The following is an 11,242-nucleotide window of genomic DNA, read 5'->3' on the forward strand; positions in this document are numbered from 1 at the left end:
GGAAAGGATGAACAGAACCATTAAAGATAAGATCAGGAAGGCCGCTGGAGGTACGTATGCAAATTGGAAGAAGGTCCTCCCAGCTGTACTAGCCGAGGTAAGAATGACAGCCTATAAAAAGACAGGATACCCTCCTTTTGAAGTCTTAATGGGTAGGCCATTCCCCACCCCATGGGCCAAACAGCCACTTATGTTAGAAAGAGGGGACCTAGATCTTATTCAGGAAGAATATGTAAAAAAAAACTTATTGAAACTTTGGATCAAGTTGAAAGGAACGTTGCTTGCACCTCTCCTTCTTCACAGGAACCTACACACCCTTTTCAGGTGGGTGACACCGTGGTGGTCCAGCAATTGAAATGCACCAAGAAACAGGAGTATCCCTTTGGACCCTCAACCACAGTGATCGCAGTTACCCGCACAGCTATTCTGGTAGAGGGACAACAGGCCTGGATTCATGCAAGTCGTGTAAAGAAGGTCAACCAGGACCCTAAGAAGCAAGGCAAAGACAAAGATAAAGCACAGACAAGTGAAGCAGATAGTCAAGACTCTGAACAAGATGACTTCGCTTATTTCACAACTGACTTCTGGGAAGGCCTTGCGCCTCTTATGCTGGGCTGCCCTGATCGTGTTCCTGCCAACTTTGCTGATAACTAACTGTATTTATCATCCTGAAGATTTGGGACCCATAAAGAGTATTTGTGGAGCCTCTAACACTCTACAACAGAATAATATGAATAATACACATGACAGACACAAGAGAAATGAATACTCAGAAAGTTTTACTGATAAAATGTTATTATTGAAGTTTAAATATAGCTATGCCCAGAAATCTGGATTTGAAAAATGTTGGATATGTAGTAATCTCCATCCTAGCACTGCTAGGATCTCATTAATGGCAGTACCTCTAAACTTCACCCCCCTCCTTAATGGCACTCCTCCTGTCATCCTTACAAATGTCACAAGAACGCTTTCAAATAATACCCTTACTTTCCAAATTATTGGTAGAAGTCATTTCCCAGACTGGTGTTTTAGGTTGGGAAACTCCACAAACGGAGCTGAAGTTTGCCAACAAGCTAAAATTAACTTTTCAATTACATCAATTGAAAGTCCTTTCTTTCACACTTCAGAACCTGCCCTAAACTCCACTCTGATAAACTTTCTTAGCTCCAGTTCCACAGTAGGAAAATTATTGTCAAGTTCAACCTTTTCCAGTTTAAAGATAAGTGACCTAGCTGCAGTACTAAATAGCAATGGCATGCTTCCATCCCGGGTATATTATGTAAAAAGAAAAGGGGAACAAGTGGGACTTTAAACGAAGCATGTCAATTGAAAATAACAATGTATGAATACATGTGAATAAAATGATTTAGATTTAATTTATAATCAATAGCCACTAGGGGTTGTCCAAGATCGGAATGCATACAATAGTAGTACAGTAATATAATATAAATATGGATATACACTCAATATATTTTCATAATAGTAATCAGAGAATCTCGAAGTATAGACAAATCAATGGACATACATGGATGCAGTTCATAACAGAAATGCATAAATCAAAAATCATAAAATCACATGAACGAGTGCAAACTCAATAAGACAAAAGTTGATATTATCAAGGATTAAAATAAGCTTAGGTAGGCATCCTTAGTTTGAGAACCCGACGCGTTTCTTGGCTTCTTGCCAGTCATCAGGGGTGGGATGCATGTTTTTACTAAAAAAGCAAATAAATATGACAAATGTTAATATAGGCGGAACCTCAGTTAAATAAAGAAAGTATCAAATTGGTCCACTTGATTGATAAAGTGACTTACAAAGTAGCCCAAAGATTGGGCAGAACTTCCAGCAATGGGAACTGTTAGAGCTGGGATAAAACCGTCTCATCCGGGGTTGAGGCAGGGTTCAGACCATCCCCCAACAATGTCAGGGGGCAGGCCAGGGGGAACCGAAACAGACATCCTCAACACAGGTCCACTAGGTACTAAATGTATATGTGTGTTACCCAAATCTGCGAAAGAGAAAAGTGTGACGAGTCACAAAAAAACAAACAAAAAAAAAAAAAAAAAAAAAAAAAAAACCAAAAGCAGGACACTGAGTGTTGGATTGAACGTGTTGAATGAATATAGCTGATTGCTGAAAATGTGTGTGAATAAGATATACATGAATGATTGGGAAATAGGAGAAGACTAAATATGTGTTAAATAAGTGGAAATGGATGGATGGATTTTTTTTTTTTTTTTTTTTTTTCTCTCCTTTTTGCACATACATTGTTTCATTCAGAGCACTGCACATATTTTTTTTTTTTTTCTTTACACATTTGAATTGGATGATTTTGTATTTCCCCATCATCCATTTCCACTTATTTAACACATATTTAGTCTTCTCCTATTTCCCAATCATTCATGTATATCTTATTCACACACATTTTCAGCAATCAGCTATATTCATTCAACACGTTCAATCCAACACTCAGTGTCCTGCTTTTGGTTTTTTTTTTTTTTTTTTTTTTTGTTTGTTTTTTTGTGACTCGTCACACTTTTCTCTTTCGCAGATTTGGGTAACACACATATACATTTAGTACCTAGTGGACCTGTGTTGAGGATGTCTGTTTCGGTTCCCCCTGGCCTGCCCCCTGACATTGTTGGGGGATGGTCTGAACCCTGCCTCAACCCCGGATGAGACGGTTTTATCCCAGCTCTAACAGTTCCCATTGCTGGAAGTTCTGCCCAATCTTTGGGCTACTTTGTAAGTCACTTTATCAATCAAGTGGACCAATTTGATACTTTCTTTATTTAACTGAGGTTCCGCCTATATTAACATTTGTCATATTTATTTGCTTTTTTAGTAAAAACATGCATCCCACCCCTGATGACTGGCAAGAAGCCAAGAAACGCGTCGGGTTCTCAAACTAAGGATGCCTACCTAAGCTTATTTTAATCCTTGATAATATCAACTTTTGTCTTATTGAGTTTGCACTCGTTCATGTGATTTTATGATTTTTGATTTATGCATTTCTGTTATGAACTGCATCCATGTATGTCCATTGATTTGTCTATACTTCAAGATTCTCTGATTACTATTATGAAAATATATTGAGTGTATATCCATATTTATATTATATTACTGTACTACTATTGTATGCATTCCGATCTTGGACAACCCCTAGTGGCTATTGATTATAAATTAAATCTAAATCATTTTATTCACATGTATTCATACATTGTTATTTTCAATTGACATGCTTCGTTTAAAGTCCCACTTCAACCTTTTCCAGTCTTTCTGATGAAATGATGACAATATTCAACAAACGATCCTTAGCTCTAAGAAACAGTATTTATATTTGTTGTGGAAAAATCTGTCACCCTTGGATCCCCACTGAACCCCAAGGATGGTGTTATCTTGCAGCCCTAGTCCCCATCATGGGCGTAGTAGGAGATAGCAAGGGAAGACACCTCCTTGAAGCTAGCATGCATCCTAGGTATCCCCTCAAACACCGCAATAAAAGGGAGTTATTTCTTGAAAAAGATATGGCATGGGCTTGGTTCCCCTCATGGACTGGGTGGGGAATAGACTTAATGAAAAGGTTGAATAATTACACTGGAATCATTGATGAAGTAATGGAAAATAATTCTGAGGAAATTACTAAATTAAATATAGAAACTAGGGAAATTAGAAAACAATTAAAACTACACGAGTTAGCCATAGAAAGCATGAGTGCTGCTTTAACAGGGATATGTGAAAACACAGAAGATTATGAGTGTTGTACCTGGTTTCATAACACAAGTATTGAGGTACCAGATTACTATGATATAATTGCACAACACCAGAAAGAAGTAAGCAAATTACAAGATGAAGCTAGAAACATTGCTAATACATGGGATCCTTTTGCAAACCTAGGTTCTGGAATAGGAATACTTACATGGCTAAAAAGTGCTGCCATAACTATAACTATGATTATTCTTTTTGTGTTGTTCTTATATGCCTGTTATAAGCTTATAATATGCATAATTGTTAAGGCATCCCGAACCCCTGATCCTGCTGCTGCGAATAGAGTTTATCTTAGTATGTATTATGATAGAAGAAAGATTACATAACTGTGAAAGGTAATGAGTCATATAAATGTCTCAAAGAGGGGAACTGTAAAGAACGATAGCAAGATAGACTCCATTTTGTTCAAGATTTTATGTTTTACTTGAAAACTCTTAAATTCAAATATGAGTTTAAGTTGAAACTCACACATGTTTAAACTGTTATCTATAGAAATGTTCTCTTGGTTATTTTTACATATATATTAAGACTGTGGAGTTTGACCTAGCTCAGGCTAACATTTGTTTTAGATAAGGTAACGACATCTGTTCAAGAATACATATATTTTGTAGTAAAAATGATGTGAATTTTGTCTTATGGCACCAGCTAATAAGTAAAATATTGACTGAAGCTATGTCTTCTGTATACGTGTAAAACTTCAGAAACTCCTCCCTTGTTATCCCTAGACTTGTATATATGTGCAACTTTCGCCTTTGTGTAAGCAGATATCTTTAAATTGAAGGATTGCAAACCTGTCTCCTGTGTCACATTATTGATATCTCCGGGCCTGGGGGTCTACGCAAGTCTTCCTGCATTACCTGAACCTATCTGGGTGGTCCTAGAAGCTGAATTTCCCTACAGTAAGTATTCTCCTTTAACATCACATTCTATGTATTTAATGTTTGCTAATGTATTGTATTTCATTCATCATTCTATAATTAACATAATTGTAATAAGCTGGGGATTTCCTCTTTGTCCTCATGAATGTTGGATTTTGGTATGTTCCTTTTTTGTCCTTCATGCATATTTGCCTTCACTAACCCCCCCCAGCATGCTATCCAAGGCCCATATACTCCTATAGTCTAGTCAATTAACAATGTATTTTGTCAGCTCCATTGTAATGCTTTACCCTAAAGACCCCCTAAAATATTTACAAATGTTATTGTTGTCCTTAAAGAGGAAGTAAACCCTGATGAGTTTACTTCCTCTTTCATTCCCTGCAAAGGCAAAGCATAATAGACTACTATGCATTGCATAGTAGCCCATTATGTGTCACTTACCTGACACAGGAGCCAGCGAAGTCACCGCTGTCCCCTGTAGTCTGGCGCATCCATCTTCTTGGTGGAGTCTCGCAGCTCCGCTGCTGTCATTCGGCGAGGCCGCGATGAGGTCACTCCCACGCATGCGCACGGGAGCTGAGACGTGCGGCATTGTGCGGCATCTTCGTCATCGACGATGCCACGCTCAGTGCGCCTGCGCACCACTATCTACGGCGCATGTGCCGTAGACAGCGGTGCCCGTCTTCGGGCAAATATCTCCTAAACCATATAGGTTTGGGAGATATTTCTAGGACCTACAGGTAAACCTTAATCTAGGCTTACCTGTAGGTCAAAGTGGTTTGTAAGGGTTTACAACCACTTTAAATTCATACAGAGTGCCAGAGGCTTTTTTGGGGGGCCCAAAATCATTTGGAACCCCCTCCCCCCAACCGCTAAGTCAGCTGATAGCAATCCTATATCTGCTGACTTTGCCAAACCACAATACACACTATACCTACCTCTTTTGTGGTCAGATTTATGGATGAATTTCTCCAAAGCATGTAGTGCAAGGGCCTGCTTCAATACTTTCAAATGCTACTGTTTACATTTTTATTCTCATATTATTATCTTGATAGGTAATTGCAGAATCTACAAATACATGCTTCCATTTATTAATTTGTTTTGATGCCACTTCTTATTACCTGTCCAGTGGGCTGCCAATAGTGTAATTAAGGAGGGGCTGACCAAAGTAACACACATTACTTTGTTATTACTCCATTACATAGTGGAGAGGGTGGTTACCTGTCCAAAACATACCTCCCTAAAATATTTACAAGGGGCCATCAGAGGGGGGTGAGGAATCTGATAAGTGGACCTTATATTTTAGCCTTTAAATACTCTTTACAAGAAATGTTATACTGATGTTGGCCAACAATGTTTGTGTATAACCACTTGTAATGTTTCTGTGCAAAATTACTAATTAGATTTTTTTGTTTGACTCCACAGTTTTCTTCTACGCCACAGGAATGGCAGACTGCGGCCTCCCAGTTTGCCCAGCGATGGGATTTTCTTACTGGAGAGGGGCAATCGTTGGGAAGCACATCCACATTGTCCCAGCACCCCATTTGGGATCATACTATTTTAACTATAAGGGGTTTCATAGTATCATGTTGATGGCGGTGGTGTCGGCGACATATGAGTTTCATATGTGGACGTGGGGAGGAATGGCCAGATGTCGGATGGAGGAGTATTTACCAGCACCGAGTTTTACCGACGTCTCGAGAGTGGTGACTTGGGATTGCCACCCCTGGAGGAGAACGTCAAAGGAATGCCATTTGTCTTCGTAGCAGATGAGGCTTTCGGTCTGGGAACCCATGTCATGAGGCCATTCCCCCAGAGGACCCTCACCCCTGAGAAGAGGGTTTTCAATTACCGGCTGGCCAGAGCCAGAAGAGTTGTGGAGAACGCATTTGGGATTCTGGCCAGCCAGTTCCGCCTGTTTCAAACGGCCATTAATATGGTAGAATACAAACTTAACACCATCATCTTATCTTGTTGCATCCTGCATAACTTTATGAAAAGAAACAACCCAAATTATGTTGTCACAGTTGGGCCTGATGCCGCACTTCAACAAACAATGATGTCCCTGGAAGCGACCCGTCCTGGCTTGCCCCCCCCCCCCCCCCCAAAGTGCCCGTGAAGTGCCACAAGATTATGTGCAATATTTTTCGGGGAGGGGGGGCCATTACTTTGCCAGCACATGTTGAATAAATTTTACATTTAATCTGCAAAAATCTGGATTTTGAATTCCTGCTTGTGTTTTTTTTTTTCTGTCTCCTAGTGCACTTGTAGTACCAAGTGGTTTGTACATTATTATCTAAAGCCATTGACACTGTAAACACCAATTAAAACACAAAAAAAATGGTATTGATCATTGAAAGAAGAAGCCACACATTGTTGAGTAAAAATCCTTTTACGCCGTACACATTCACATGTGCATTGTAAAACATTTTTTTATAAAAAAATATAAAATTTTGAGTTAGCTACATATGTTTTTTGTTTTAAGGTTACATAAACAGCCATGTTTCAAAACAGAACATACACAACTCTGGAACTTGCAAAGTTCAACATTGAAAAACTTTTAAAAGGCAAGATCACACATTATATTGTCCAAAATATAATGTGGATCTTCGACAGCTGGGGTGAAGTCATCCCTGTAAAAGCCTAATTTTGAAGATGCAGACAAATTGGGAGTCAAACTGGGGATTTGCATTCTGATCCCATGCCTAATGTCAACATGTGCTATCTCCCATTATGGGGGACAAATGGACATGTTTTGGGGGTGCAACCCCTTCCTCTCACTTACTTGAGTTTTGAGGAAGGGGTTGCAGGCACAAAACACGTACATTGATATCCCCTGATGGCAGATAGCACATGTTGACATACTGTGTGCATCTTCAAAATTAGGCTTTTTTTTAAATGTAAAAAATTAGGAAAAAAACACTAAATAGTGCCAATTTCATCAATCAACGTTCTTAAGTTTTACTTCAATATCCATAGTTTTCTGTTTGATAATGTGTAAATCCTGACTGCACCACATGATGTCCTGGATTAGCCTTTGGGCGCTGTCACTGGTGAAATGATCTGATTGTTCTTCCACAACCTGTACATCACCTAAAAATAAAAAAAAACACACCATGTATTAGAAATATGCAAGCATACATCTCTTCTTACCTGAAGCTGGGGTGTCAGACACTCACCTGTTGTGGTCTCAGTCTCGAGCACCTCTCCTTCCTCTACATCCTCTGGTTGTGACCTCTGTTCCCCTTGTTCAGGAGGTGAGGGGTCCCTGGTGACCTCATATTTCCAGATTCTTTGCTCCCCTATAAGAATGAAACAAAAGGTATACTTAGCACACAGATATTTGAGGCAACAAATATGAATGATAAACATTGCTTGGAAGTGGGGTACAATTGTCTGGGCAGAATTACAAGCTGAAGACATGATTTATGCCCTTACTAAAGCTGGAATACATACCTTTTTTGGGCCCCCAAGTATCCAATGGAGTACCTGTGTTTGACACCCTAAAAAGTTTGTTCTTGAGTCCAGATGTGTAAACAGCTTCTGACTGTCATCTCCATACATTACACTGAATCTAGTTTGCTGTTTCTTCTAGATTCAAACACATCTAGACAACAATGTCCTAAATCTCTTTTATTAAATTCAAAAATAACATGAACAAATGTTTTTAATCAGGTATCTGGGAAAACATCTTATTTAATTAATAAACGAACAATGTTTACTACGACCGCTTACTGTGCATATGAACAACACCATAAAGAAAAACACATGGCGCAGCATGCAATATTAATAATAATAGGAACACATGACAAATACTTACTTTTTCGAAGAACTTTCTTGATCTTTCTATACTGATCGTGCTCCCTTAATTTGAGGTCTGACCAGCGTTTCCTCAATTGATCCTTGGATCGTCGTACCCCAAAATTCCTGTACAGACTCTTCACAACTTTAGTCATGATCTTGGCCTTTCTCAGATTTGGGTATGGACCATAATTCCTGTCATAGTCGTTCCTCCTCAAGATGTCAACCATCTCCAACATCTTAGCAAAGGACATATTTGTGGCCTTAAATCTCCTCCGGGATCGGGACGTTCCTGGTTCCGGGCTTTTTCTCCTCCTCATTACTGGAATTATGCACCTGGTGTGTCTCTGCCATGTTCCTCTCCCACTGTGACGAAAGAGACGGGGCGGGGAATATTCTAGAAAGAACGTCAGGGGCGGGCGACGCGAGCGGAGTTTCACGCATGCGCAGTGTATATAAAGCTTAAACACGTGTGTGTCATAACTACGTTCTGTGTGCAGAGGAAGGAGGAATGGAAGCGACAAACGTTAGAATGAAGGTAAGATTTTAACTTTGGTGAAATGAGCGGACTATACTGAACCTAAATTGATGCCTATATTGGCTTTTAAGATTATCCTGAGATGAGTGTTTTTGTCTTTTGTTTGGTCTTGCAGAGAAAATGTATCAATTTAAAGACCAAGAATTCCTGGATAAATACTGAGATATGAGAAATCTATGGGAGGTGAAAAACCTTTTATATCACAACAAAGCAGCTATGAAGGCAACGCTGGAGAAGCTGCTTGAATTTGTAAAGATCCGGGCCCCTAATGCAGACAGGAGGTCTCTGGAAACAAAAAAATGGTAGCTTGAGAAGCACCTATAGGAAGGAGTATCAGAAGGTCCAGCAATCCCTGAGGTCAGGAGCAGCAGCAGACCAGGTGTATGTACCCAGTCTGTGGTACTATAACAGGATGCGCTTTCTTGATGACCAGATTGAGGGCAGGGAATCGCTTTCAACTCTTCTGGCACCCCTTCCCTCCAGCCTTCCATCCAGCCTTCCCTCAACCCCAGCTGAGGCTTCCGTGGACCGACCTGGGCCTTCCATCCAGGAGGAGATTCAGGAGCCCAGTTGGAGCCAGGTATAGGATTATAATACATATTTTTTATGTGAAAATGATGATTGTTAACTAGATGTTATTATTGATAAGAAATTAATGATTTAACAAAAAGTGCCTAGAGGCGATTCAGTTCGCATTGTGCGCTATACAAGTATTTCATTCATTCATTCATTCATTCAAAAAGTGTTTCACATATCAATAGACAGTAGTGGCCAAAAATGCTTGGGGTAAGAATAAAAAATGCTGGGCTCAGAATCATAGTGTTTTCTATTTAGTAACATTAAATTTGCAACAGTCATGAGCTTAAAATTGTGTGTGTTTGATGAACAAAAAACTAAAACTATGTCCCTTTTTCATACACAGGAAGACCTCAGCCAGGACGAGGCTCTGGCAAGTGGCACACAGGAGGAGGCGGAGAAGGTGTCAGCGCCCAGTAACACCCAGTCTCAGGTGCCTCCCCTCGTCCTTCCATACAAAAGGCCCAGGAAGGGGACTAAAACAGAGGAGGCAACACTGGCCCTCATCAAGGAGGCTAATGACGCCCTGAAATCCCCCCTCGATGCTGTAGAGGCCTATGGCATATACATAACCTCCAATTTACAGCAAATGGAGGAGGGCCAATGGCGCAAATGTGAAAAAATCATATTTACAACTATCCACAAGGGAGCTTTTGGCATAATTGATTAGCCATCCGTATCTGATCAGTGTGTCCTAGACCTCCTGTAGATGAGTCTCCAGAACTTTCTTGTCTTGGGACAGAATTCAATATCATCCAGATAATGTAGAACATGGATCCCTTTCTCCCGAAGAGGAGCCAAAATTGCCACCAACACCTTCATACAGTTTCTAGGAGCTCTCGATATGCAGAAGGGTAGGTGTTGGAATTGCAGGTGAAGTATCCCTATTTTGAACCATAGAAAAGACAAAAACATAGTTTCTGTCAGAAAATGTTGTAAATAAGTAATTTTTCTCCTTCGCTGATGTGAGCTGATGAGGCAGCACTGAAAGGCTGCACTGATGAGGAGGAACTAATATGCCGCATTGGTTGGTGTCACTAATGAGCACTGATTGGTATCACTTGCTGGGCACTGTTGAGGCTGCACTGTAATCAGGGAACTGATGATTAGTGCCTTGGTTACCTTTACAGTCTCCTTAGCGAGGAAATGCTGCTGATTGGCTCTCCTCTCCTCATACAGTTAGTGTGAGCAGATAAATGGCACTTCCGCATTTACATATGATTGGCTGATCACATGGGTAAAGAGTCACGTCAGCGGTGACACTGGGGCAATGTCATGATTTTGCAGAACTAGAGGAGATCCTGCCCGCCATCATTTCCCTAAACAGCGGGCAGGAGGAGGTTCATTTACCACTTGCCAGCCAGCCGCAATCATTATACTGTGGCAGGTTGCCTCTTTCCTGCGGAATGCCATAGCTGTACGTTGGCTCCTTTAAGAGCAAGAGCAGACACACACGTCTATTTTGTAGACACTATAACTTTTGCGCAAAACAATCAATATACAGTTATTGCGAGTTTTTTTTTTTTTTACCAAAAATATATAGAAGAATACATATTTGCCAAAAATGATGAAGACTTTTTTTTTACATTTTTTTTATTATAGCAAAAAGTAAACATTTTTTTTTCGTTTTTTTAAATTGAAGCTTTTTGTGATCAAATACCACCAAAAGAAAGTTTGGGTA

At 40.0% G+C, this 11,242-nt stretch overlaps 2 long non-coding RNA genes across 2 annotated transcripts; one reads left to right on the forward strand and one right to left on the reverse strand.

The window, feature by feature from the left end:
• Positions 1-1,353: 1,353 nt before the first annotated feature.
• LOC143984474 (uncharacterized) lies at positions 1,354-2,024 on the reverse strand. The gene is made up of 2 exons (XR_013274875.1): positions 1,815-2,024; positions 1,354-1,714 (listed from the first exon to the last, which is right to left on the reverse strand). It is a non-coding gene; the product is annotated as an uncharacterized LOC143984474 (long non-coding RNA).
• Positions 2,025-2,535: 511 nt separating this feature from the next.
• On the forward strand, positions 2,536-3,206 carry LOC143984475 (uncharacterized). The gene is made up of 2 exons (XR_013274876.1): positions 2,536-2,745; positions 2,846-3,206. It is a non-coding gene; the product is annotated as an uncharacterized LOC143984475 (long non-coding RNA).
• Positions 3,207-11,242: the final 8,036 nt, after the last annotated feature.

The sequence above is a fragment of the Lithobates pipiens genome, unplaced genomic scaffold (genome assembly GCF_037356315.1).
Source record: "Lithobates pipiens isolate NorthernLeopardFrog02 unplaced genomic scaffold, aLitPip1_a1.2 Scaffold_16, whole genome shotgun sequence".
Taxonomy (NCBI): domain Eukaryota; kingdom Metazoa; phylum Chordata; class Amphibia; order Anura; family Ranidae; genus Lithobates; species Lithobates pipiens.